Genomic DNA, 6,227 nt, shown 5'->3' with positions numbered 1-6,227 from the left:
TTTAAACGGTGCAGACTAACTTTTCTAAAAGTGTTCTTGTTAGGAGATTCTTCTGGTCCAAACATTGTTTATAGTGTCCACACGGTGCACACTCTCAAAATGGGTCCTTGCTATTATGTGCAGCAGATGATCCTTGTTCCTGTGTAGATTCACATCAATGCTCTCACTTTTATGGTAGACTGTCTGAACAAGTTCAGGGACGGTCCTACTATGTTTTCTACATTAAACACCTGATGTACTTGATGTACACAATATACTGTACTGTCAGCTAAATCCACCAACATGCTTCTTTGCAACTTTAAAAATGTAAATCTTTATTTACCAGTCCTGGTACAAAATGTAACAAGTTACTATCTCTGTACTACTATGCATGACTAAGGGACAGGGGAGTGTTTCTAGTAGGACATGAAGGATGTATTCAAATTCACATGGGTCCACAATTCCTTGTGATCTCCCTTGTCTAGGTAGTAGACAGGCCTCTTCATGTTGTGTGCAAAGGCAATAAAGGGACAGCCGTGGACCCCTCCTCGCATGGCACTCCTGATCTCCATCAGCAAAGGGTACTTCCTCACATGCAGACTGCTGTCTGACAGTATCTGCATTGTGATCTGATCCTTCTGGTTTAGATAGAGTACCATAGAACTTCCAGGGTCAGTCCAAGTGTAAAGCTGCAGTTTATTCCAGCTTTACAGAAAAACAACACATTGTTCTGCATCTTAACCAGCATGTTCCATGACTAGTCTATAGAGAGAAAAGTCAAATAGAGTGAAACTAAGTTAAAAATACTTCTAAAATTAAATATGATTTTATAACTGCTTTTGTATTGTAAACTAAACAGCTTCACTCTTAAAATTAACTTTTATTACAAATTCAAATCCAGCTTCATTGGCACTTATCTGACAACTGCCACTCAACCACGACCTCATGATGAATGTGGTGAACATCGGCTACTTGGTTTGTCTTGGAGGAATCAATGGGTTGCATAGAGCATCAAATCTTTGTTCTACACTAGCATGGTTTCCAAAGCTGAATTGATAAAGAACATCTGTAATGAGCCCTGGAGAACATTCTGCACTTGGAGCTGGCTGAAGAAAGACTTGGTTCTTCAGATACCCTCCATCTCATAGAATGTGAACAGAGATAGTTGTACAGAGTCTTTTGTGTCCTTGTACAAGACCAGTGCATCCAAAGCTTCTGGATGGGAGCCAAATGAGGCAATAAGGATGGTGGCAGTTTTGGGAAGACTCAGTACATTTGTCATGTAGCTGTTGTAAGTCTGCCAGTCCAGATTTTCCCACCTATGTAAAGCTAATGGTCTTTCCATGCAAGAACTGAAGCACTTTCAAACTCCTACAAGTGAAATTGAAGTGTCATTCATGTAAAAGAGCATCTCCTATGTGGAATATTAAGAAATTCTCTATCAAAAATATATTATAACCCTCAGCTGGCACATACAATTCTCCAGGGTCGACTCTGACCTCCTCATAAATGAGGAAAGCATTCTTGGACATGAAAGTGCCTTTGTCAGACAGGAGTAAGGCTCGGTAAGGGGAACAAGACAACTGGCTCCCTGTTGGAAGGCATAGCGATACCTCTCTGTCACCATATGGTTTCTCTGAGGATGCCATGTGGAAGGTGTGATGGCTAGAAACAACAGACCATCCATGAAAGAGACCGACTGACCAACTATACGAAAACGATGATATTCAGGGTTACAAAATCATAATTATAAATATGGAATTTATTGAACAATTGAGGAAAAAGTTGGACTTTAGAATGAATGGAATGGAATAGAAGTGAGCAGAATTACTCCTGATTTGTAAAGTTACTCTGCACTGTCTGAAGAAGACTCAATGACTGGATATGCTCCACTGATAAGGTATTGCTTAGTAAGAGAGAATGCTGGGACGGTACAAAAATATATCTCCAGGAGCTTAACAAAGTGTGAAAAAACTACCACAAAACATTAATATATTGTTGATACATATCCAAAATTTTACAAAATGAACAAGATTTGGTCCTACTTTAGAGGGAACCAGTGCAATGTTGTTGATTTCAGTCCCATCTAATTAGTTTGGATCAGTGATCTATATTCTGACAATCTAAAGTACACACATAAGACATGCATCCTACAGTATAGCACATTATCTCAAATTAAGGGAAAATGCTATTCGTATGGAACAAATGAAAGGTTTCTGATCCAAGTCTTACCTGGGAGTCACTTTCAGATGCATTATTGTTAGTTATGAAAAAGATTAAAGTTTTTATTTATTTATTAGATTATTTAACAGGGACAATGCAGAAACATTGCTACAATTTCAAGCAACCGATGCTCCACATACAGGCTTCTAGCCAAAGGCTAATTTGAAGCCCCAGTCACGATCATCAGTGTTCACAAACCTGCTTTTGTTTGGACCACTTTTTAAGATTTATTTGAAAAATGTTCAGCCCTTTTTGCATTTTCAGTTCTGCTGGTAGGCTGTTCCAAAGCAGTGTACTCTGAACTGAAAATGTGGATTGAGCAAATTTAGTTTTTCTCCTCAGTACTGTGCAATTCTGATAAGTTGTACCTCATGTAGTGATCCCCTTACTACTCTGTTTTGATATTAATTGGCATATGATATCTGGAGCAAGATTATTTACACATTTAAAAAACATTTTAATGAGAGACAAATTTATTAAATGTTCAAAGCTAAGCAAACTATATTTTTGTGAAATATTACAATAATGCCATCTAATTGGTTTCTTGTTCAAATTTTTTCGGGTTTGTTGATATAGAGATCTAACAGGTTTGATGGTCAGTTGAGAAACCTGATGTGGCAGGGCGGAGGGCGGGGCCGGGTCGTGATCCTACACACCCGGTCCCGCCCTCCCTGCCTGACTCCAAACAGTCACACAATAAGATAAATGTGAGAAGACCATTGTACGCATGAATAACTTTGTTGCTTTTAGGGATGGTCTAATCATATAAAAACAGTTAAGGTTTGTTCTGATTGTTCTACACAGCCTCTTCACATGCTCATCAAATTTCAACTGAGACATTAACATTAATCTATTGCGTTTTGATTGATCTTAATTATAAAACCATTAATTTCCTCCCTTCTAATTGAAAAACACATTGAGATTTTTGAACAATTCAAGGTCAAACAGTTGTTTTGCAGCCACTGTGACACACCAGTCATTTCATTTGTTAGTATATCTGCAGCTAAGCGTGGAGTCTGTGCTGATACATAAATGACTGTGTCATCTGCAATAAACAAAGTTATAAACAAAATATTTGTATATAGTCTTTTTGAAAATATATCTAAAGCATGTTGTCTATGAAGCAATTGGCATTTTGCAGTGTAATTTAGAGTTGAGAGAAGAAATGAGCAGAACTATTTGCCTATTTGTGCTGGAAATACCTGAGGTCAAGAATAATAGCATACCATGCAAAACTGAAACAGGAGTCACTTATATAAATATGTTGTTCCTCTTCCTCTGTAGACACACCCTAGAAGAAAATTATAAAATAAGCGGCTTAATACATTTTTCCAACAATTGTTAACAGACAGATTGTTTCACTTTTAATTGACTATATCACAATTCTAGTGTGTCAGAAGTTTACATACACCAAGTTAACTGCTTTAAGCAGCTTGGAAAATTCCAGAAAATTATGTCAATCCTTTTGACAATTAGCCTGTTAGCTTGTGAAAGGAGGTGTACTGAACTGGAGGTGTATCTCTGGATGTATTTTAAGGCCTACCTTAAAACTCATAAAAAGTGCCTCTTTGCTTGACATCATGGGAAAATTAAAAGATATCAGCCAAGAACTGTGGACCTGTCTGGTTCATCCTTGGGAGCAATTTCCAAGTGCCTGAAGGTACCTTGTTCTTCTGAACAAACAATTGTACGCAAGTATAAACACCATGGGACCACACAGCCATCATACCGCTCAGGAAGGAGACACATTCTGTCTTCTAAAGATGAACGTAGTTTGGTGCAAAAAATGCAAATCAATCCCAGAATAACAACAAAGTACCTTGTGAAGATGCTGGAGGAAACAGGTAGACAAGTATTTATATCCACAGTAAAACGAGTCCTATGTGGACATAACCTGAAAGGCTGCTCAACAAGGAAGAAGCCACTGCTCCAACACCACCATAAAAAAGCCAGACTACAGTTTGCAAGAGCTCATGGGGATAAAGATCTTGTGTTTGGTAAATGTCCTCTGGTCTAATGAAACAAAAAATTTACTGTTTGGCCATAATGACAATGTTTTTGAAGGAAAAAGAGTGAGACTTTCAAGCTGAAGAATACCATTTTAAAAATATATGACATCATGAAGGAAAATTGTGTACATATTGAAGCAACATCTCAAGACATCAGCCAGGAAATTAAAGCTTGGTCGTAAATGGGTCTTCCAAATGGACTATGACGCCAAGCATACCTCCAAAGTTGTGGCAAAATTGCTGAAGGACAACAAAGTCAAGGTGTTGTAGTGGCCATCACAAAGCACACAAACTATATCAAAATAAGAGTCCTTGAGAACATAACGGTGACACACTGAGACACATTCTCTCTACTATTATTCTAACATTTCACATTCTTAAAATAACTTATAATCTCTCTCTCTCTCTCTCTCTCTCTCTCTCTCTCTCTCTCTCTCTCTCTCTCTCTCTCTCTCTCTGTCTCTCTCTCTATATATATATACACTGGCAGCCCAAAGTTTGGAATAATGTACAGATTTTACTCTTATGGAAAGAAATTGTTACTTTTATTCACCAAAGTGGCATTCAATTGATCACAATGTATAGTCAGGACATTAATAACGAGAAAAATTACTATCCATAACACTCTTTTCCAATTATCTGCTGTCCAATGTCTGTGTTTCTTTGCCCACTCTAACCTTTTCTTTTTGTTTTTCTGTTTCAAAAGTGTCTTTTTCTTTGCAATTCTTCCCATAAGGCCTGCACCCCGAGTCTTCTCTTTACTGTTGTACATTAAACTGGTGTTGAGCAGGTATAATTTAATGTCAGCTGAGGTCATGTGAGGCGTCTATTTCTCAAACTAGAGACTCTGTACTTATCCTCTTGTTTAGTTGTACATCTGGTCTTCCACATCTCTTTCTGTCCTTGTTAGAGCCAGTTGTCCTTTGTCTTTGAAGACTGTAGTGTTTGTACGAAATCTTCATTTTCTTTTTTTTTTTTTGGCAATTTCAAGCATTGTATAGCCTTCATTCTCAAATCAATGATTGACTGACGAGTTTCTAGAAAAAACTGTTTATTTTTTGCTGCAAGCAGCTCAACCAAACTATCAACAGAAGTCCAGTTTCTAGGTACAGAGGATGTTTGACTTGATTCAGTATGTGTATTTTAAAGTCTATTCAAATCTAGCTCAAGTACTGCGAACAGCTATATACTTATAAATATTTTCTGTTTTTGAAGTACATTTACATATCCTGTGTTGGGTGTAATTTTATAAAAAAGTAATGAATTACTTATTATAATACTTATTATATTGCCGTTGGACCAGTGGAGGTGGGGTGTGGTGGTTTTTGGTGAAGAGCGGTCCCCGTCCTATCCCTGTCGGTAGTGTTTGCTGGGGCACCCCACAATAATGATCTCCTCATCGGTAGTGATCTCCGGGGGATGCATCAGTTGCACAGGGGGTGGGGACCGTAGAACCGATCACCATGGGGCCTGGTGCGACCGCACCGGTTACACCGCAGTAAGGACGACTCTGATTAAACTAATCATGGCTGATTGTGAATATGACATTTCTACAATGGCATCTGAAACTAAAAACTATTGATTTTAAATGATGCTGCATCCAAGCCGCTAGGTGTCAGTGTAGGTCCAAAATGACACAAAGACAAATGTTACTGAGTGCACCTTTAATTTTGTTTTGTTGTGCATTAATTTATTGTGGTTTTCTTTTCATGTGTTGTGGTTTAATTTCATTCTTGTGTTTTTTCAATTGGGTTGTTCCTTATTTTCAATTGTACTGTATCTTTTCTGTTAAGTTGTGACTTTTGTTGTGCTGTGGCTTTTCCATGGTGGTTTGGTAGGCCCTATCATTTTTTGTGTTGTTTAATTTCATTGCGTTTTGGCTTAAATTCTAAGTGTTGTGGATTATTTCCGTTGTGTTTTCAGCTTTTATTTAATTTGCGAATTTTGTTGCGCTGTGCACCTCTGGGACTCTGGGACATATCAACTAGTGTATCTCATTTATTATGGCTAGGAATG

This window comes from Xyrauchen texanus, chromosome 24 (genome assembly GCF_025860055.1).
Source record: "Xyrauchen texanus isolate HMW12.3.18 chromosome 24, RBS_HiC_50CHRs, whole genome shotgun sequence".
Taxonomy (NCBI): domain Eukaryota; kingdom Metazoa; phylum Chordata; class Actinopteri; order Cypriniformes; family Catostomidae; genus Xyrauchen; species Xyrauchen texanus.
Note: the sequence above shows the minus strand (reverse complement) of the source record.